General features: G+C 46.5%; 1 pseudogene; it reads left to right on the top strand.

Annotated features, from left to right (window-relative positions):
* Positions 1 to 20,333: 20,333 nt before the first annotated feature.
* LOC102276904 (elongation factor 1-alpha, oocyte form-like) lies at positions 20,334 to 23,130 on the top strand (annotated as a pseudogene).
* Positions 23,131 to 23,570: the final 440 nt, after the last annotated feature.

A 23,570-nucleotide genomic window follows, 5' to 3' on the forward strand; every position in this document is an offset into this window, starting at 1 on the left:
CAAAGCTATGGTTTTTCCCGTAGTCATGTGTGGATGTGAGAGTTGGTCTATAAAGAGAAAGCTGAGATCTAAAGAATTAATGCTTTTGAACTGTGGTGTTGGAGAGACTTTTGAGAGTCCTTTGGACCGCAAAGAGATCCAACCAGTCCATCCTAAAGGAAATAAGTCCTGAATATTCATTGGAAACATGATGCTGCAGCTGAAACTCCAATACTTTGGCTACATGGTGTGAAGAACAGTCATTGGAAAAGAGCCTAATGCCGGGAAAGATTGAAAGTGGGAGAAGAAAGAGACGACAGAGGATGAGATGGTTGGATGGCATCACCGACGTGCTGGACATGAGTTTGAGTAAATTCCAGAGTTGGTGATGGACAAGGAAGCCCGGTGTGCTGCAATCCATGGGGTAGCAGAGAGTCGGACATCACTGAACAACTGAACTGAACTGAACTTGCCTTCTTAGAAAGAGATGGAGCATTATTGTGGGCTCTTGTGCCCCCTGGTGGTAGAGGAGGAAAAATACAAGCAGTGGCGTCTAGGAGATTGGAACGTATACCTGTCACTATGTCCTGGAGCCTACACCTACTCTGTGAGAAATGGTGTCCACAAAGGACGAGAGCAACACACACACAGTAATGAAACACCCTGCCTGTCGCAAGAGACGCGAGAGACTCAGGTTCGATCCCTGGGTGGGGGAGATCCCCTAGAGAAGGAAATAGCCCCCAGCTCCAGTGTCCTTGCCTGGAACGTTTCCTGGACAGACGAGCCTGGCCGGAATGGTCCAGGGGTGCAAAGAGTCGGACACAACTGAGCGACTGAGTACACACTCACTCATGTTAAACAGCTTTGTTCACTTCTAAGCGGTCAGCACTTCTGTTAGTGCAAGAATAGCCAGAAGATAAAAAACACTCCTATTGTATCTGCATCTTTGTCACCAGTAGTTTGTAATAAAATGCTGGAGGATCGTCTCAAACTTCCCGGTTACCCTACTGGCCAGGAGGACTAATCTATAACTCTGGGGCGTCTTGCCGGGGTGGCCGGGGGAGAGTGGTCCTAAGCTGCAGTAGCAAAAAGAAAATTTTTTGAAGTTTCATAATCTATTATAAAAACACATGTGACTGCTACATTCTAATGCACTAATATATCACTGTGTTTAACACAAAAATGATATTTACCTCAAATCTCTGAATAAAATGAACTCTGTAGAAGGATTCACCATCTTTATGCAAAGCATCTTATCCCCCATGACCTTTGGGCCCAAGGGTCCCCAGTGTCAAGGGCAAAGAGGTCATGGTGACCTATGGGGCCAGACTCTTCTGGTTCCAACCCCAACCCTCCTGTTTTCCATCCATCTCACACTGGCAGATTAACTCACAGCTCTGAAACCCAGTTTTCTTATCTGTAAAAGCAACATGAAGCTCTGAGCTCTGGAGAGAGAGCCAGACCTGTCGAGAATGGTGAAAGCATTGTCTACACTGTATTTTACAAGTTGCCAAACATTCCCGTGAGTTACTTTATGTGGGAACTTGGACCGCTGGATGTGGAAGAGAGCTGGAAACCTCAGTTTGTGCCTGGAGGGGCTCTGTGCTTATAGGCAAGCGACTTAAGCCCTGAGAGCATCCAAGAGCTCCCAAGGGGTAAGTAATGAGTGAAAGGCCCGGGATAATGACATTGCAGGTGATTGGGATAACTAAGCGCAACTTACCCTCTCCCCTTCATGAGGGATTCCCAGGTGGTGCTAGTGGTAAAGAACCTGCCTGCCAATGCAGGAGACAGAAGAGACGCGGGTTCCATCCTTGGGTCAGGAAGATCCCCTGGAGGAGGGCACGGCAACCCACTCCAGCATTCTCGCCTGGAGAATCCCATTGACAGAGCAGCCTGGCTACAGTCCCTGGGGTCGTAAAGAGCCGGACACGACCTAGAGACTAAACAAGGACAACGGCACACACAGCAGTGGCTGATTCTTGGGACAGGAAGGCTTCCTGCAGGCATTTGTGGTTGGCGGCCCACAGGGAAACAGGCTCAGAGAGGGTCCCCTGCCTTCCTTTCCCCAAGTGGGATATCCAGGATTTAAGTCTGGATTATGATTCCAGATCCAGCTGTATTTTCACTGTTCTCCAATAAGGTCTCCTGGGATTGGGGCTGTGCATTTTATATTAATTCCTCAAGTCCCTGGGGTGGGCCCACAGGGATCAGGGCTCACACAGTATTCCCAAATATAATCAGCAAAGCTTCTCAGGCTAATTACTTCTGGTTCAAGAAATAATGCTTCCTGGAGAGGTTGGCGGAAGGACAGAAGCCCCCGTCCAGTGGAACTTCTCCCTGGGACTAGGCACTTCTCTCAGTTGTCTTACGCTATGATAGGGAGCCAGCATCACTGTTCTGACACCTAATACCTGCCCAGGCTCCACAGAGTTACAAAAAGTAAAAGCAAAAACAGATGGTAGATCGTTTTCTCCTAATATAAAAGAAAACTGAGGCCCGCGGAATTTGGAGCCCTGACCCACACCCCTATGACTATTGTGCTCTATCTACGTCATAACCAGAGCCGTCCTCATCAGGGCTCCACCAAGCACATGCCCGGCCCTCCGTTACTGCTGTCAGCAGCCGCTCAGCCATTATATGTCCACACGTTAGGTGTGTGCCCCAACCGCATCTGGTCCCTAAGCTGAGGCAAAGAGAAGTTTCAAAAATGCAGATCTCATCAGATCATACCCTTGCTTAGAATCCTTAATGACTTCCCATGACTCCTAGATAAATCCTTAGGAAACAAAATCTTCACAAAGCAAAATTCCAATCATACCCTGAAGTATCTCACCCTTTTCTACATCTCCAGTCTTTCCCCACACCCTCTCCATCTTTCTCTGCACTCCAGACATGTTAACCTTCTTCTATTCTTCCCACCTCAGGGCCTTTCCATGTGATGTGTCTTTTGCCTGGAAGATTCTCTGTCGCCCTCCACTTTCTATATATCGTCTAGGTCTCAGCTTGTGTAGCTTTCCCAGGAAAACCTCCCACAAACCTATAGACCCTAGGTGATGGCAGACCGCTCTCTCCACCTCCTCACAATATCTTGGATTTTTCATTGGAGGGAATCATTAAGTAGCTGTTTAATGTTTGCTGACCTGCTATGAGTGTGGATGATGCCGCCAAAGTGAGCACCCCTAGGCCTGGGCTGGGTGACACTGCTCAACGCAGTTGGGACAGGCAAGCTAGCGCTTCTGCGCAGGGTGCAGAAGTGATCCGGGGAGGGGAGAGAAGGGGTCAGATCACGGGGGCAGGGTCAAGCTCAGCAGTCACCGCGTATTTGGGCACAGAACTCTGATAATTCCAAGAATTATAAATTCAAACCAGGATTTCTAGGTTAACTTGAAAGCAAATAAACCATTTTATGTAATGATTTGTTACTTGATTCATAATCGTTAAATGGACACAGGCCATTGGAAAAGACCCTGATGCTGGGAAAGGTTGAAGGTAAAAGGAGAAGAGGGCGGCAGAGGATGAGATGGTTAGACAGCATCACTGACTCAATGAACATGAATTTGAGCAAACTCTGGGGGATAGCGGAGGACAGGGAGGACTGGCACGCTGCAGCCCCTGGGGTCCCAAGGCATTGGACTGAGCACTGAGCAACAACAATGTGGATCTCAATTTGTACTCTAGCCCAGAGGCTGATGACAGGATTTGTTAAATGAATAGATTTTATCCCTGGATCTCAGCATTTACCACATGGAGTGATTGGATGAAAAAAATATATGTCTGGTTCATGCAAATCAATTCCCTTAATAGCAAATGCATTTTATTTATTTATTTAATATTTAAATAAAAGGAAGATCCAGCTGCCAAATGTAATCTGCCTACAGAGGGTGAGCTATTTTTCTCAGGGCAGCTCTGACTTGAATGTGTCCTTTCCATGATTCAATAAGAGGTACAATTAATCACAAGAGCTAATATGTATTGGGCCCTTATGTTCAAGCACTGTTTTAATCCCTTTACACAGATTGATTCATTTAATAGTCTCAATCCTATGAAACAGGTATTGTTATAGTCCTCACTTCAAAGATGAAAAAAAATGAGATTCAGGGAAGTTAAGTGACTTGCCTAAGGTCACACAGCTAGAAAACAGCAAAGCTAGAATTAAGTTCCCAGCATTCTGGGTTATATATTTTGTAATGTGATTTGTGCAGAAGTCCAAGTCCTCCTGTGCTCCCCCCACCACCCCCCGCAATAGCGATCTCTGGGAGCTCTTGGAGTCTTAAGTCTGAATGCCATACTCCCTAATGCTGAGTTGCCTTGGCAATGGGTGAGAAATAATAGGGGATTAAGTTTGGAGTTTAGTTAGCCAGATGACTAATACCACTAATACCCCCATCCCTGGGAAGTAGTCCATCTAATTTTTACATTCAGTCTCTTCCTGCAGCCTTATGGGAAGGCAGAGATAAGATAAAGAACATCTCATTTATTTTCAACAATGAAGGTTATTGGATTCTCACTTAATAATAAATGACATCGGTCTTTTGGACTCTGTTCCGGGGCGGTGGCAGGGGAGATGATTTGGGAGAATGGCATTAAAACATGTATAATATCATATAAGAAATGAATCTCCAGTCCAGGTTCGATGCAGGATACAGGAAGCTTGGGGCTGGTGCACTGGGATGACCCAGGGGATGGTATTGGGGAGGAAAGTGGGAGGGGGGTTCAGGATGGGGAACACGTGTACACCTGTGGTGGATGCATGTTGATGTATGGCAAAACCAATACAGTTTTGTAAAGTAAAAAATAATAATAATAAAAAAATTAAAATAATAATAATAATTTAAAAAGAAATAATAAATGACATCAAGGGACCCAGACTGGGGGGGGGATCAAAGTTCCCTAAAGGTGAATTTTTTACATGCTGTAAACTTCAATTAGCAAATATATTGACTGCCTGAAAATGCTCTAGTCCGCCTGAGTAGAGCTTTATTGTTAGAATGGAAAAACCCAAGTCCCAAAGTGAAAGCAGAGAAGTCCTTTCCTGTTCTCAGGCAGTAGGCTCACTGGTCGTAGCTCCAGGGACCCCCAGGGGGCAGTCTAACCGTCAGGGATGGAGTGGGAGAAATAGGATGGGGGACAGAAGGGAGGAAAGCCTGGAGGTGGATGCAGAGTGTGGTATTAACTCCCCAGCTACGTATTTTCAAAAGATGCTCATGTTCTCTGTTGTGTGTGGGCGGGGTGAAAGGGATACCATTACTAAGGTCATGCTCAGTATCAAATTGCTATATGCCCTATCTCAGGAGACATTCAGAAACCCTTGCTGTAGGAAGGGTTCAGGTAGTGTCAATATTAACCAACAATTAAAAAATATTTCTGCATGACAAAAATATTTTTATTTTAGTATTATTCTCTGCAGCATTATTCATAACAGCAAAAAATGAAAATACCTTTCGAACTCTGTAACTGGTGCTCAATGAATATCAATTCTCTTTTCCTCCTCCATTCTCATCCTGATCTTCCTTTCCAAACTTACAAACCTGTATTTCACAGGGTCCTTATTAGAATAAAATGAAATAAACACTTCTCTGCTCAACCCAACTGCCATTCACCAGTAACCATGATTTACTGAAATGAAGTAATGTAATAGTTGCCAACATACGGTATAAGTTTAACACATTTGCTAAGCAAAACAAAAATGGTTGGAACATGGCTAAATGAAAGGACAATGCTCCCCCTTCCCAGGCTTCTATGGATGTGTCCCAAATCAGTGATGGAGATAAACCAGACTGCAAACTTGGGATAGTCCCAGTGATTTCAAAGCAGGTAACAAAACCCAGGCTTTGGCATCAGTATTCCTGAAATAAAGCCCACCCAGTTCTCAGAGGAGAGTTACTTCTGGACCAGAAATTGGCTGCCTTCTCAAATGGTCATTCAGAAGGCACCTTGTTCTGCACCACAAGCCCTGGTTGTCCTGTGACTGAATCTCACCTGCTCCTTGAGACAGTCACCTCGTGTTTCCCCTCTGCTTGCCCTCCCACCCTACCACACAGATGCCTTTTCCTTTGATCTCACACAGCCTTCTTTGGTAGGTAGGTCACATGGGCCTGGATTTGGGAAGCCTGAAAGTAGATTCTGGCCTTGTCCTTATCCAGCTTATGCAACTGACCCTCAGCAAGCCATTGGCCTCTCTGTGCTCTCTCTATCTGCAAAACAGTAAGGATCTGGGGTTTCCCTGGCCGTCCAGTGGTTAAGACTCCATTCTTCCACTGCAATGGGGCATGGGTTCGATCCCTGGTCAGAGCAGTAAGATCCTGCATGCCGCATGCCTTGCACAGTGCTGCCAAAAAAAAAAAAAACCAGTAATAGTCTGGTCATTGTGTGGTTGTTATGTTTGAGAATCTCCTTCCTGAAATGTTCACTGAACCCTCCTATTTCCTCACCTCCAGTTAGAATTACCCGAGTTGTGTGTTATCTCTCTGTTAAAGCACTATGGATGTCTTGGTTTCATCTTTTCTTCCCGCATCCCTGGATTTCAGTTCTTATTACCAGTGATGCTCAAGAATATCTGATGAATGAATGAATGAATGGGAAAACAGTAAAAAGTGCGATGCTCGAAAGCAGTCAAACTTATTTATAAAAGTCCAGATAGTTAATAGTTCAAGATCTGTGGGCGTGTTGCAAGCACAAGAACTAAAAAGCCTCCTGATGAAAGTGAAGAGGAGAGTGAAAAAGTTGGCTTTAAACTCAACATTTAGAAAACTAAGATCATGGCATCTGGTCCCATTAGTTCATGGCAAATAGAAGGGGAAACAGTGGAAACAGAAGAAGTGAAGTCGCTCAGTCGTGTCTCACTCTTTGCGATCCCATGGACTGTAGTCTACCAGGCTTCTCTGTCCATGGGATTTTCCAGGCAAGAGTACTGCAGTGGGTTGCCATTTCCTTCTCCAGGGGATCTTCCTGACCCAGGGATCGAACCCAGGTCTCCTGCATTGCAGGCAGATGCTTTACCCTCTGAGACATCAGGGAAGTCCAATGGAAACAGTGAGAGACTTTATTTGGGGGGGCTCCAAAATCACTGCAGATGGTGACTGGAGCCATGAAATTAAAAGATGCTTGCTCCTTGGAAGAAAGACAGCATATTAAAAAGCAGAGACATTACTTTGCCAACAAAGGTCCATCTAGTCAGAGCTTTGGTTTTTCCAGTGGTCATGTATGGATGTGAGAGTTGGACTATAAAGAAAGCTGAGGGCCAAAGAATTGATGCTTTTGAACTGTGGTGTTGGAGAAGACTCTTGAGAGTCCCTTGGACAGTAAGGAGATCAAACCAGTCCATCCTAAAGGGAATCAGTCCTGAATATTCGTTGGAAGGACCGATGCTGAAGCTGAAACTCCAATACTTTGGCTACCTGATGCAAAGAACTGACTCAATGGAAAAGACCCTGATGCTGGGCAAGATTGAAGGCAGGAGGAGAAGGGGATGACAGAGGATGAGATGGTTGGATGGCATCACCGACTCAATGGACGTGAGTTTGAGTAAACTCCAGGGGTTGGTAATGGACAGGGAAGCCTGGCGTGCTGCAGTCCATGGGGTCGCAGAGTCAGACACAACTGGGCGACTGAACTGAACTGACTGAACTGCAACCACTCACTCAGCTGGTGTGTCCCAAAGCAGCCATTGACACAGGTAAATGAATGGATGTGGCTGTGTTCCAATTAAATTTTAATTATGGACACTGAAGTTGAATGTCATCTGATTTTCACATACCATGAATTATCATTTTTTATTAATCATTTTAAAACATAAAAGTCATTTTTTGCACACGGGCACACAGAAAGTTGATGCAGGCCAGATTTGGCTCACAGGCCCTAGTTTGCCAGACTCTGCTCTAAAGCTATAGTGGGTGTGTGCTCAGTTGCTAAGTCATTTCCCACTCTTTGTGACCCTATGGACTGCAGCCTGCCAAGCTCCTCTGTCCAAGGGATTTCCCAGGCAAAAATACTAGAGTGGGTTGCCATTCCTTCTCCAGGGGATCTTCCTGACCCAGAGATTGAACCTGTGCATCCTGCATTGCAGGCAGCTGTAACCCTGGGCCACCAGGAAGCCCAAAGCAATAGCAGATATGATTTTTTTACAGGTGATGCTGGGACTGCCCACGGGTGCCTCTCCTTTCACGTGAATAGATACTGAGATGCACCAAGTATGTGACACTAGGCTGTGTCTCCCCACCATCAGCAGGGAGGCTCCTCCTGTCACCTGCTGCCTTGTCAACCTGAAGGTCTCAACAGCTGCCTTCCCTTCACTCTGTCCCCTCAAATGATCTATGACTCTCCTACTCCTGGGGTGCCTGGACTGGTTTTCAGTACACAGGTCATCTTCCCAGCAGTGGGTCACATGAGAGTTCTGCCCACATCTGCAGATCAAGGGTTATTCTTTGGACATGCAATTTGGTTAAGAATTGGGGTGAATTTGCCTCTATCCTTTCTTGTTCATTGTGCAGTTACACTGATTTATGTTATAACACCTTTTGTTCATTGAACACCTTGTTGTTGTTGTTGAGTCACTAAGTCGTGTGGGACCCCATGGCATGAAGCATGTTACTATGTCCTCAGTCAGCACTGCGCTGTGGGACTTTTCAAGTCTACCTCATTTATAAAATGATCTGAAAGTAACATTGATGTCTCCATCCCCAACATGGGCTTCTTTCTCTTTCAAGACCTGTTTAACCGAGGGAGGTTGGTAGCAACCAGCTTTGGAAGCATAAAAGATTTGTTGAGAAAGGAGGTATAATAAAACCATCAGTTATTGAGAGTTTAACACACACCAGGTACCATTCTACAAATTCTCCCATGAAAGGATCAAAGCAAATGTGAGAGGGCAGATAATATCGTTATTTCAATTTTATGTAGCAAACCGAGGCTTAAGAAAGTTTAACTGGTTGAAAGTCATTTATCTAGGAAGTAGGAGAGTGAGGTTTTGCCCAAGTGATCTGACTCCAGAGCCTCTTCCTTTTAACAATTTTGTCCCAGAATTGTTAAAGTCATAAGTGTATTTCATCATTTTCCACCATCAGTATAAAGTTTTGGCTAAGTCTCCTCTTCTTCCTTTAGGGTATTTTTATATTGTTACGTCACTCCATATTCTTTTATGAATTCCTTTTTCTTCCATCATCACCATCATTTCCCTCTCTCTCTCTCTCTCTCTTTTTATTTTTTTTTTTTTATGTTTTTTTGGCCAGAATGAACGTGGGATCTTAGGCTTCCCAGGTGGCTCAGAGACTCAGGAGATGCAAGTTTGATGCCTCGGTCAGAAAGATCCCTTGGAGTGGGAAATAGTAACCCACTCCAATATTCTTGCCTGGGAAATTCTGTGGACAGAGGAGTCTGGTGAGTTACAGTCCACAGAACCACTTTGAAGGGGTCATTTCAACGTCCCAGTTATAGTCATACTATATTATATCCCATATGTACATAGTTTGATAATAAGCATATGTCCTATATGTACATATGTTATATGGAGTATTCAGAAGTCTGAGTATTTAAGGTTTGGGGTCATCTCTTGTGATTGTTAAGGGCCAAAGATAAACAAGAATGTGATTTGTTTCTTTATAAGTAATATGACCTCCATGGGAACTGCTCTTTTGCCCTATTTTTCTATGCTCTAAACCATTATTTTCCAAACTATATTCCTCAGTACATTAGTTCCATGAGTGGTTAATAGTGTACCTCTTAAAAAGGGTTCCCCAATCAAATACCTGCAGTGAACTCTGCCTCGAGTTTTTGCCCTCATAGGAAACAGGGTTCCCATAGAATCTGAGGCATGGACTGCTCTGTTCTCACCTTTAATGAGGCTGCTGCCTCATCCTATGCTAATGAGGACACCATTCTCCCGAGATTACAATGTTATCGGCTTCTCAGGTACTTAAAGTGTACAGATTATTGTTCAGCTGGGGCTACTTCTCCAGGACATTAACTTCACCATTTACGAATGCATTTTCTCATTGTTTCTTCTTTCTCAGTTTCATTTTCTGAGGGTTAGGAAAATAGCTTTCCTCCACATTCAGACAATAGCCTCCACTCACCTGCCTAAACCTTACCTTCCTTCCTTCAGTTTTCATTCCTTCTGTTCTTGCCAAGTCTCTTGACTACTTCAGTGCTTCATCAGAGGTGGTAAACTTGACCTTTTAATGACCATCCCCCTCCACACTCTCATTCTCTGCGTGAAGGCTACAGATGCTTATGGCCTTGTGAAAATAGTTCCTCATTCATTCATTCAGTTGTTAAAAATTAAGGACCTACTATGGGCTGGGCGTTGTTGTAGGATCTGGTTGAAAGGATCGGTAAATGAATGGATTTCCTCTGGGATTTGGGAAGCTCTGTTAAGTAATGCATGGCTAGGTAGGTATATTTATCTTTTAGGAAGAAAAGTGCTCCATAAATCAGGGAACTATTATAATATGTACATATTGGTCCCATGAAAAATGATTTAAGCAGTTTTCACTGTATTAAGACTCCTGATAATTTGCATTTATATAAGCACATTATTGGCACAAATTTGTCCCTCTGAGTAGCTCCACTTAAAGTGGTTTTGCTTTAATTATCTCTCACAGAGCAACTATAAAATGATTGTAAAACAATTTGCAAGTATGTGTGTTATCCATAAATGCTAAATAACAGTTAAATTATAAACACTATGCAGTGGAATCTGACATTTCTCAGGATAATATTTCAGTTGCTCACCTAATGTACTGTCAACTCTGGAGCATTAACATCTGGATTAGGCTAGATGTGTATCTGGAGAAGTAAGAAAGAGTGTGCACTTGCCTTAGGAGCATCCCAAAGGAAGGAGAACCTTCTTTTACCCTCTAATTTTTTTTTTTTTTCTGTATCTTACTAACCCTCAGTGGACCGCATGAAATGATTTCCAAAGCAAACCAAGGTAGTCATAAAACATGTATATATTCAAGGGCTAACACCATGAGTTCAGATATATAAGGTGTTTTAAATAATAACTGATGAATGGATACAATAGACATCTGAACACTTCCTTGGATCCTTCATTAATGGACTCAATGCACGTCACTGTGAATGACATCTTGGAGACAGCAATGAATAAGTTCGTCAAGATCCCTGAGCACCCATCCAAAAAAAAACCCAAACAAACCAGAAGCTCCTGATGATATTTACATAGTCACTTTTTTCCTCCACTGCTTTGAAGGTAACATTTATTTTTGCCAGCAGTGCAGAAGTAAGTTTGAAGTTCTCAGTCTCTACTCACTCTGAGCATAGTCACTCTGTGGGTCCTTTCTGAAGCTTACAGTTTCATTTCCAACCCATTATCTGATTCTCCTAAGGACCAGTGGAGGGAAAGGACAGAATGGTCATCAGTCCTATTCCACAGGTGAAGAAACTGTGATTCAGTGTGTCAGTGGTTTATGCAAATTCACACAGGGATAAATGAGAGACAGAACCTGAACTTAGATTCTAAAATCAAGGGAGGGAGGGTGCTACAAATACAGGACAGCCACAAAACAGCGTCCCCTGTAGCACATGCTTCACGGGCTTCACTGGTGGTTCAGCGTAAGGAACCTGCCTGCAACTCCAGAGATGCGGTTTGATCTCTGGGTTGCGAAGATCCCCTGGAGAAGGAAATGGCAACCCACTCCAGTATTCTTGCCTGGGAAATCCCATGGACAGAGGAACCTGGTGGGCTGAAGGTCCATGAAGCTGCAAAAGAGTCAGACATGATTTAGGGACTAAATAACAACAACACACACTCACAGTGAAAAAAGTGACCATTGAAAATACGTACTTTCGCATTGCTACATGAATGCATGAGTGAATTAGCAGTTCTATGCTGGATTCCTGCGCTGACATCTCAGACTTGCTGTCTTCAAAAAGAAACCCTTTGGGACATTTAACTTTGTGCCCTTTGTATCCTTCTTCCAACCACCACACCAGCACCACCTATTTCACATTAGCCTATTTCCTTCTCTCTCCCTGATGAACCACAGATGAAAAATCCTCCTGTGCCCCAGTTATTCCTCTGGGACACTTCTCTGAGCCGGATGTGGGCCTGGAGAAGGAGCACCCTTGACAATTTCAGTCTCCATCCTGTGCTCTTTATTTTATTTTTAAAAGGTTTTATTTTTATTTATTTATTTTTAATTTTAATTGGAGGCTAATTACTTTACAATATTGTAATGGTTTTGCCATACTTGACATGAATTAGCCATGGATGTACATGTGTTCCCCATCCTGACCCTCCCTCCCGCCTCCCTCCCCATCCCATCCCTCAGGGTCATCCCAGTGCACTGGCCCTGAGTACCCTGTCTCATGCATCGAGCCTGGACTGGCGATCTCTTATACATATGATAATACACATGTTTTAATGCTATTCTCTCAGATCATCCCACCCTTGCCTTCTCCCACAGAGTCCAAAAGACTGTTCTTTACATCTGTGTCTCTTTTGCTGTCTCACATATAGGGTCGTCGTTACCATCTTTCTAAATTCCATATAGTATAGTTAGTATAGTGTTAGTATACTGTATTGGTGTTTTTCTTTCTGGCTTACTTCGCTCTGTATAATAGACTCCAGTTTTATCCACCTCATTAGAACTTATTCAAATGTATTCTTATTAATGGCTGAGTAAAACTCCATTGTGTGTATGTACCACAGCTTTCTTATCCATTCGTCTGCTGATGGACATCTAGGTTGCTTCCATGTCCTAGCTATTGTAAACAGTGCTGCAATGAACATTGGGGTCCACGTGTCTCTTTCAATTCTGGTTTCCTTGGTGTGTATGCTCAGCAGTGGGATTGCTGGGTCGTATGGCAGTTCCACTTCCAGATTTTTAAGGAATCTCCACACTGTTCTCCATCCTGTGCTCTTTAAGTTCTTACAGAGATGGGGATACCAGACCACCTGACCTGCCTCCTGATAAACCTGCATGCAGGTCAAGAGCAACAGTTAGAACCAAACATGGTGCAACAGACTGGTTCAAAATTGGGAAAGGAGTACGTCAAGGCCGTATATTGTCACCCTGCTTATTTAACTTCTATGCAGAGTACATCATGAGAAACGCTGGGATGGAGGAAGCACAAGCTGGAGTCAAGATTGCCAGGAGAAACATCAATAACCTCAGATATGCAGATGACACCACCCTTATGGCAGAAAGTGAGGAAGAACTAAAGACCCTCTTGATGAAAGTGAAAGAGGAGAGTGAAAAAGTTGGCTTAAAACTCAACATTCAGAAAACTAAGATCAAGGAATCCAGTCCCATGACTTCATGGCAAATAGACGGGGAAACAGTGGAAACAGTGAGAGACTTTATTTTCTTGGGCTCCAAAATCACTGCAGACAGTGACTGCAGCCATGAAGTTAAAAGATGCTTGCTACTTGGAAGAAAAGTTATGATAAACCTAGACAACATATTAAAAAGCAGAGATGTTACTTCATTGATAAAGGTCTGTCTAGTCAAAGCTATGGTTTTTCCAGTAGTCATGTATGGATGTAAGAGTTGGAGTATAAAGAAAGCTGAGCACTGAAGAATTGATGCTTTTGAACTGTGGTGTTCAAAAGAGAAGACCCTTGAGAGTCCCTTGGACTGCAAAGAGATCAAACCGGTCCATCCTAAAAGAAATCAATCCTGAATATTCATTGGAAGGGCTGATGCTGAAGCTGAAGCTCCAATACTTTGGCCACCTGTTGTGAAGAGCTGACTCATTTGAAAAGACCCTGATGCTGGGCAAGATTGAAGACAGGAGGAGAAGGGGGCACCAGAGGATGAGATGGTTGGATGGCATCACCAACTCAATGTACAAGAGTTTGAGCAAGCTCTGAGCATTGGTGGTGGACAGGGAAGCATGGTGTGCTGCAGTCCATGGGGTCACATAGAGTTGGACACGACTGAGTGTCTGAACAACAGCAACAGTCCTGTGCCCTGTCCTGCCTCGAAGTTTAGAGTTCACATGTGTTTGGATTTATACTGCTATCTGGCTTATGATCCAAAGTGAGGAGAGATTGGGAGCCTTCAAATTAACTCCAGTCTTGGCAGAGAGATGTCACCCCTAGAGCACTGGGAAAGAAAAGCAATTACATAAGTAAATATTACTGGGGTTTTCCTTTGTTGGGCAAATGTTCAGGAGAGGCCCCTGTGATCAAGTTAATCAGCAAGGTGTACTGAAGGCTTGTGCTTCCAATGCTTGTGCACAGATCTCTGTATTGTGAGAGCCTAACTGTGTGTGGGTGAGCGTGTCATTCTTGCTACCTGAGACCGGGAATGTGTCAAATCAGCTGGCCTGGGAATTCCTAGATGTGCAGGTCCTTCTTGAACCATGTCTGACATGTAAATGTTTATGGACTCAAATCAGACAGAAAAGGACTTGCCTGAGTCTCAGTTTCCACATCTAAGATGAGGAACAGCACCAGAATGAAGCCAGGGGACTTCCAGGAGGTAACATATCCTGGCTATCCTAAGTATGTTGTTTTTAGAAAGGAACTCATTTTGGGGGCTTCCTTGGTGCTCCAGTACGTCTGCCAACGTAGAGGACACAGGTTTGATCCCTGGTTTGGAAAGATCCCACATGCCACAGGGCAACCAGTCCCACGTGACACAACTTCCGAGCCTGTGTGCTGCAATTACTGAAGCCCGTGCAGCTGGAACGTGTGCTCTGAACGAGGGGAGCCACCACGAGGAGAAGCCGCTTACTGCAACTGGAGAAGGTCCGCGGCGGCGAAGACCCAGTGCGGTGAAAACTGAATGAATAAAAAGAAATAAGCCCTATAAAAAGAGAAAGGAACATGTCTGGATTAAAATTCCACCCCTGCTCCTGCCTACACGTTGGTTGTGTGGTTTGGACAATTCATTTTACCTCTCTCAGCCATCTGTGAAATGGGAGTTAGGCAAAAGCAGCTTTGAGGTGGAGATGCAGTAACACAACATGCTCCAGAAATATTTGTTGAATGAATGATGCTCAGAGTTGAGGGAAGGCTTTCCATGTTAATAAGACATGACCAGAGCTTCCTCCACTGTCCGTTTCCCCTTAAGTTATCAAGCTCTGGAAGATAAAAGGACCTTCTCCCCTTGTCTCCATTCCCCATTTAAGCAAGAATTATTTGAGTGGAAAATCACTAACTTAGAGTCTCTCCAACATTCGGTGCTTTGTCTCCTCCAGGCCAGGACTCCAGCTCCTGGGGTGTGGGGTGGGTGAGTCTGGTGTTGCCTCCCCGTTGTGCTGTTGAGGCGGGGACAGCAGACACCCCAGTCTGCCACATGCTTCAAGACCACTGCAGAAAAGGTGCTCTATAAGCATCTGCACAAGAAATAACTCCGTCCTACTTAGGATTTGACTTCCTATGTTTGCAGGTCTGCAAACCAGATATCTCCTTATTCAGGTGATCAGACGCTGGGAAACTCAGCTTTCTCTGCTTCTCATGTACACACTTGAAATGGGACTAAACTAAGTCAAAACAATTCTTTTTTCAATTTTTAAAATTTTTAATCAAAGTATAGTTTGACTTTCAATGTTGTGTGAATTTCTGCTGTATGGCAGAGTGATTCAGTTATACACATGTGTACATTCTCTTTTATCTTCCTTTTCACTGTGGTTTATCACAGGCTATTGTATATAGCTCCTTGTGCTATAGAGAAGGACCATGTAGCTTATCCATTCTATATATGCTAGTCTGCATCTGCTAACCCCAAACTCCCCCTTCATCCCCGTCCCACTTCTCCTCCAGCTCGGCAACCTCAAGTGTGTTCTCTCCATCTGTGTGTCTGCTTTTGTATTGTAGATAAGTGCATCTGTGTCATATCTCAGACTCCACATTTAAGTGATGTCATACACATCTTTCTCTGTGTGACTAAATTTAAGGTGTTGAAACTTTACCTTCAAAGTTCCCCATCACTAGCTCCAGTTCGTTTCATTTTGTGGCTTTCTTCTAAAGTATACTGATAATAACAGAGAACAGATAAACAAAAGTTCCTACTGTATAGCACAGGGGATTATATTCAATATCCTGTGATAAACTATAATGGAAAAGAGCATGAAAAAAATGTTTTTACAGGCGTTTCTGAATCACTTTGCTGTACAGTAGAAATTAACACATTGCAAATAAACTTTGCTGTTGTTCAGTCACTAAGTCCTGTCTGACTCTTTGTAATCCCATGGACTGTAACATGCCAGGCTCCTCTGTTCTCCACTATTTCCCAGAATTTGCTCAAATTCATGTCCATTGAGTTGGTGATGCTATCTAAACATCTCATCCTCGGCCAACTCCTTCTCCTTTTGCCTTCAATCTTTCCCAGAATCAGGATCTTTCCATTGAGTTGGCTCTTTGCATCAGGTGTCCAAAGTACTAAATTTCACTAAAACAAATGAAAAAAAAATATATATATATATATACTGGTACTGTTGTGCAGACTCAGTTTATGTTTGAGATGGAGTCTGTCTCTAGAAACTTGAATAAAATGGGGTGATCTCATAGCTACACCTCTGCTCACTAACTATAAAGACCAAGGGGTTTTGGTTAATAGGTAAATTAATTAATAGACATATTTAGTTCATATGCCAACACTGGCCACATAGTCTAGCTTTTTTTAGGAATCAACCCTCCCTGGAGTAACTTTTCACTACAAAGTCACCCCTTCTTGTATTTATGCAGTTGCCCAACAAGCACATCTTGACCATATAACTTCATTTGTCTCGTTGCATTGAGCTTGTCGTTCTAAATGATTTTATTTCATCCTAACTCATCTGAAGCCTGCATTACAGTCACTATAGATTCATTCTAATTCTTAACCATCTCATTCCATAAACCCTGATGACTTTATGTTTATACATTGTAAATACTATTTCTAATAAAATGATAATGAATGGCCAGGGCCCTTCAAATTTGTAAATAATGGGAATATTTTTCTAGCAACCGCCAATTACACTGGCTGGGAAAGTCAGTCTATCAGGAGCACTTACCCTTCAGCTGATTTCAATGTCAGAAAACCTCTTCATTCTGATTATTCCTTCAGTTCGGAGTCAGCCAAGACTACAGAGATACTATGTAAAGGGCTTAAATGGAAGAAGTATAACAATAATAATTCTTAATGAGGAGACAGTCTGGCTCAGCAGCAGCCTGGAAACCTGGAGATGGAGGAGTATCCTCCTATTTCTTCACTAATGTGTTCTGTGACCTTGGGCAAATTGTTGGGTCTGTGCAGCACTTGGCTCTCAGCGAGTGGAGTCTGGCAATGCAAGGCAGGGAGAGGAAGACAGGACCAGAGGAGACACTGGTTATGGATCACTTGCCACATGCCAGGCACTGCGCAGGACGACTGAGTTCACTGCTCGAGAAAGCGGGAGGTAAGAATTACCCCCATGTTACAGATGAGGAGACAGAGGCTCAGAGACAGTCAATTCCCACAGCTAGGAAGTAGAGGAGGCAGAATGTAGACTCAGGTCTACCTGATTCTGAGGTGAAATTCCGTTACACGCCTGATTTGCCTTTGTGCTATTTCAAAGAGGCTCAAACAAGACAGATTATCTCATCATAACTAGTAAGGCTCATAGCAAGACTGATAGTAAGACGGGAATTTCAGATCCAGATCAGGGAGTGAGCTCAATTGCTCTGGATGGAAGGGCTGGAGACTCAGGAAGGGGTCTAGACTCTGACCCTTGCAGTGGTCCCCAACCTTTTTGGCACCAGGGACTGGCCTGGTGGAAGGCAGTTTTTCTACGGATGGAACTGGGGGTGTCGTGGGGGATGGTTCGGGCGGCATTGCGAGGGGCAGGGAGCGACAGGCCCTGAGGAGCTTGACTTTGGGATGAGAGAGAAGATGCTGACAAAGGCATGTGTTCCCCATCTGGATGGCAAGTGCTTCTGTTGGCACTTCTGGTCCCCTCCCCCCACTTCTGAATCCCCTTGTATTTATGTGGAACACGCGTCAGCTGCACCCCCTGGCTGAGACGTATCCCCTTCTTCCGGGACTCCTGCAGTGGCCTCCTAAGGGGTTTTCTGTCTCCAGCCTCAGCCTCTTGGAGCCTTTCCTCACTGAAGGAACAGTAATTTTCCCCCTGAGGACAATAAAGAGTAATCAAGAGATTCAAGCCAGGGGATTACATAATTAGACTTACAGTTTAGGAAAATTAAACTCTGAGCAATTAATGCATGATGATCTTCCCCTTTTATCTCTTTAGCCATTGTTTCCTTCCACTCATTCCCTCCAGGCAAACTGAGTCCAGAACTGTCCTTAACGGATTATTCTGCCTGACAAGCCCCTCTGCCTGATGCCCACGCCTGTGATCTTGCTGAAACATTTCTATGAAGCAGTCCTCCTCTCCCCACATACTTGGGAAGCCCCCCAAAGACCTTCACTCACAGCCCTCACAACTCACTTGTTACTTTGAAATGGCTTCTTTGTCTCCCTTCCAGAGTCTCCTGGTCTCCCTCAGAGACCAGGACTGCACCACTCCCACAACAGTCACAGCTCCCAGGGCTCCACTAGATGTTAGCGGAATAAGTGGCTCTGCCTCTTCTCTTCTGAAAGGTGACCGGATGAGGGAAATACACTAACTGTGGGGACCAAGACACCGCAGAACCTTGGGACAATCCTTTGACCATCTTGGGCTTCCCTCGTGGCTCAGATGGTAAAGAATCTGCCTGCAATGCAGAAGACATGGGTTTAATCCATGGGTCAGGAAGATCTCCTGGAGGAGGGAATGGCCACCACTCCAGTATTCTTGCCCAGAGAATTCTATGGACAGAGGATCCTGGTGGGTTGCAGTTCATGGAGTCACAGAGTTGGACATGACTGAGTGACTAACCCTTTCAGTTTCACTTTAACCATCTTAGACCTTGATTCTTCTATAAAATCAGGAGAGAAAAGAGACAGATGTTTTCTGATCTTCTCTGACATTCCAGCTTTTTGATTCCTTAGGCACAAAGGTGAAAATGGTGATTTAAGAACAAGAAGTGGGGAATTGTCTTGGTGGTCCAGTGGCTAAGACTCCACACTCCCAATGCAAGTTCTGGGTTCGATCCCTGGTAGGGGGACTAGATCCCACATGACACACCTAAAGATCCTGCATGCCACAGCTAAGACCTGGCACAGCCAAATAAATAAAGAGAATAAATATTAAAAAAAAAAAAAAAAGAACAAGAAACAAGCAACGCTCAAGGAGGTGGGCCTCAATGGGATGGGGAAACTCAAAGTCTAGAGTATTGGCCTCCTGGGCCCAGGCTAGGGCTGTGGAGAGCAACTGGAGGCCATGAGCCTTGGCTGAATGACTGAGCGCTGCAAAGAGCCTTCCTGGGGAGGAAGGAGGACATATTCAGCCTCAGGGAAAACCCCAAGTAGCCACAGTCCAGCCTCGAAGCAAGTGCCTCCCCCACCCCCCAGCAGTCCTGGACTGCTGACTGGAAGGAGCCCCAGAATGACCACTGACTCTCAGGGAGCCTGAGAGCTCTTCCCAACAAAGTCTCGTCATGACTGCTTCCTGATTCCGAGTCCTCAGCCCCTGGCGGTATCGAGCACTATACTTCCCAGTGCATTGCACGAATGAATGAAAGGTCACAGCTATTAAAGCACCTTAGTCTTGGGAAGTCACATGCAAAGTCTGATGCCATGCAGAATTCATTCTTATCTTCTTATTTTTTTCTTATTTCCCAAATCTTCCCTTCCCCGACTCCACCCACACACTCACTTATCCAGGCTTTCTTCATCTGAATATCGAATCAGTCAGAGAAAAAGTCTGCAAAATTGGGTTTGGGGGTAGGGAGTGGCATGCCCTACCCAGCTCTGGTGTCAGATTTGGGTGGAACCAGAGGCAGGCCCAGGGCTGGGCTTATAAAAGCAGCAGGTAAGACAGCCATTCGCTACTGTCACAGCTGCTGCAGCTCCTGCTGGATCGTCTTTGGTCCCTCTTCTCTGAAGGCAGGCGCTGGCAAGGGGCAGAGGACCACCTTCAGGCTATGGGATGGCAGGGTTTCTTGTATATGGAGTGGGCTGGGGGGGGGTGTTGGGTGGGGAATTGGAAGGATGGGAGATATGTGGGGGAATGGCTGAGTCCCCACATGTTCTGGGGAAGGAGGGAGGGGCCAGGACCGCTTGGAAATCCCAGCTATAGCCCTGGGATGGTGACCCTTGCCAGGGTGCAAGCCTGGCAAGTCCTTTACTTTTCAGCTGGTGCCACCATGTCCCAGGCTTTGAGCTAGGCCACGATGTTGGGAGGGGGTGCTGGGGCAGAGCAGGAGGAGAGGAGGAGTAGCAAGAGGCAGCCTGCCTGCCAGGATGTCTGGGCCTCACTCTCTCCCCACCCTCCCCTCCCGTGCTCCAGTGAAGCAGTGACTGAAGGAAGCAACCACCACAATGGGCAAAGAGAAGACACACATCAATATCGTGGTCATCGGCCACGTGGACTCTGGCAAGTCTACCACCACCGGGCACCTCATCTACAAGTGTTGGGGGGATTGACAAGAGGACCATTGAGAAGTTTGAGAAGGAGGCAGCTGAGGTGAGGCACCCACCCGCGGGGTTGGCTCTAGGAGTGGCGGGGGCTGGGGATGGCAGTCCGCTCTGGCAGGATCTGGTGGCACAGTGTGGAAGCAGGGCACACTGTGAGGTCTTGGAGTGGCAGCTGAATCCCCCGGGAGAGATCCGGCTGCTCGCCATCAACGTGCTCCTCACTCCTCACCCCTCCCCAGATGGGTAAGGGCTCCTTCAAGTACGCCTGGGTGCTGGACAAACTGAAGGCAGAGAGAGAGCGTGGCATCACCATCGACATCTCCTTGTGGAAGTTTGAGACCAGCAAGTACTACGTCACCATCATCGATGCCCCGGGCCACAGGGACTTCATCAAGAACGTGATCACTGGCACCAGGTAAAGCAGCCCTTGTTCCCAGGTCCCTCCCTTTCGAACCAAGGCAGACTGTAGGGGAGGTGGCTGGTAGAGGGAGGGGAGGAAACTCAGGCTTTGTTTCCTGGGGACGAAGTGCATCATAAGCCTTAGAAGGTTTTCTTTATCCACTCTGACCTTCAGTTCTGACCAATCAGAAGATAGACTCTAATGCGATCCAGACACCATCCTCCTTTCAGGCTGGGGCAGGGACTAGGTTTTCTGACACCCAGACAAATAAATTACCTTGTGGGGCTCCTGACAAAGGAACCGAAAGCTCATGCATGGGACTGAGTAACAGTTTAAGTGGGAGGCAGGACCTCTGCGCACAGCAGCATCCGGGGGATGAAGGCATTTGTCAGTTTCTGGGGAGTGTCCAGCTTGCAAGGGGCCAGGCATTGCCCGCCCGAAGCTCTAGCCAGCCTCCCAGCACATCCGGCGCCCCCTCCCCTAACCAATCTCTTGCCCCCACGATGTCTGCCTCCCGCAGGCTGACTACACTGTGCTCATTGTGGCTGGCGGTGTGGGCGAGTTCGAGGCAGGCATCTCTAAGAACGGGCAGACTTGCGAGCACGCGCTGCTCGCCTACACCTTGGGTGTGAAGCAGCTGATCGTGGCGGTCAACAAGATGGACTCGCCCGAGCCTGCCTACAGCGCTGCGCGCTTCCAGGAGATCACCAAGGAAGTGAGCGCCTACATCAGGCAGATCGGCTACAACCTGGCGACCATGGCCTTTGTGCCCATCTCGGGCTGGCACGGGGACAACATGCTGGAGCCCAGCACCAACGTGAGTGCAGGCGGGGTCCATGGGCGGCCGGGTCGGGGGGCAGACGGGTCTTGGTTCTGGGGTGGGCATGCTGGGAGCCACACCCCTGCCTCATCTCCCCCTTCACTGCATTCCTGTCCCTGCAGATGCCCTGGTTCAAGGGCTGGAAGGTTGAGCGGAAGGAGGGAAACGCCACCCGGGTGACCCTGCTGGAAGCTCTGGATTCCATCCTCCCCCCAACTCGCCCAGTCAACAAGCCCCTGAGGCTGCCGCTACAAGACGTGTACAAGATAGGAGGTGAGGAGCCAGGGCTGGGCGGGCTGAGGGGAGATACCATTGGAGGACGAGGTCCACTGTCTGACTTGCTGGGCTTCAGATCCTGACTTGTGAGCAGTGCCAAAGCCCCAGAGTTTCCAGTTTATCTGATATGCAGAGGAAACAGCCAGTTGTTGAGTTTGGCACTTCCTGCCAGCTCTGTAGGTGACCTTAGCCCTTGATCCCCAGGAAGCCAGCTCTTGCGGGGTGGGGCTGGAGTGGTTCTAACCGCCTGCCCTTCTCCTGTGCAGGCATTGGCATGGTGCCTGTGGGCCGAGTGGAGACCGGCTTCCTGAAGGCCGGCATGGTGGTCACCTTTGCCCCCAGTGGCCTCACCACTGAGGTCAAGTCTGTGGAGATGCCATGAGGCCCTGTTGGAGGCCCTGCCCGGGGACAACGTGGGCTTCAACGTGAAGGACATGTCTGTGAAGGACATCTGTCATGGCAACGTGGCTGGAGACAGCAAGAACGACCCCCCGATGGAGACCGGCAGCTTTGTGGCCCAGGTGAGCCGCCCAGGAGGCCACAGCCCTTGGTGCGTGGTGGTGGTGGAGACTGCCTCTGAGAAATCAGCCCCGGTTTTGGTGGAGGCCCCAGTCGTCTCGAGCCTTGGCCCTGGCTCACAGGTCCCAGCAGTGATCCTCCTCCTCTCCCTCTCTAGGGTGATCGTCCTGAATCATCCAGGACAGATCCAAGCTGGCTATTCTCCGGTGCTGGACTGTCACACAGCCCACATCTCCTGCAGGTGTGCTGAAGTGAGGGAAAAGATCGACCGCCGCTCAGGCAAGAAGCTGGAAGACAACCCCAAGGCCCTGAAGTCGGGCGACGCGGCCATTGTGCAGATGGCCCCCGGCAAGGCCATGTGTGTGGAGACCTTCTCCGAGTACTCGCCTCTAGGTGAGCCGGGGCGGATGGCTGCTGAGTCCTGGGAGGAAAACCACTTCTGACTGAGGCCATGGAGCCGTGGCTTCCGTGTCTCTCTTCAGAAATCTCGCTCTTTTCCTTCCTTCTGTCCCCCAGGCCGTTTTGCTGTGCGGGACATGAGGCAAACTGTGGCTGTTGGCATCATCAAGGCTGTGGAGAAGAAGACAGCGGCTGCGGCCAAGGTCACCAAGTCAGCGGTGAAGGCCAGCAAGAAATGCAGCACGTCCTTCTCCCGCACCATTTTCTCAGCAGCCTCCACTGTATGAGACACTTCTATGACTGAATAAAGTTAGTGGTAAAACTTCTAGCCATTTTGGTTTCCTTCAAGAAGGAAAGCATGAGGTCAGTGAAGAGATTCTGGGTAAAGAACCAATTTAAGGACCATAGGCTTGAAACTGTTTGATGCCCTGGGTGGTGAACACACCATTCAGGTCTTAACAGCCTTCTTCTGTTTCCCACAAGGAAGAATTGTTTGAGGATGTGATGAAGTAGAGTCATAATGGCATAGGGCGAGATCCCAGGGCGATAGGTGAGTCCAACACCACCATGTCCAAAGGCTTAGTTTTGCCAAGAGAATGCGCTGGTCATAGCAGTCACTGTCTTCCAACAATACAAGACTCTACACACGGGCATCACCAGATGGTCAAGGCTGAAATCAGATTGATTATATTCTTTGCAGTCAAAGATGGAGAAGCTCTATACAGTC

Source organism: Bos mutus, chromosome 29, assembly GCF_027580195.1.
Source record: "Bos mutus isolate GX-2022 chromosome 29, NWIPB_WYAK_1.1, whole genome shotgun sequence".
Classification (NCBI taxonomy): domain Eukaryota; kingdom Metazoa; phylum Chordata; class Mammalia; order Artiodactyla; family Bovidae; genus Bos; species Bos mutus.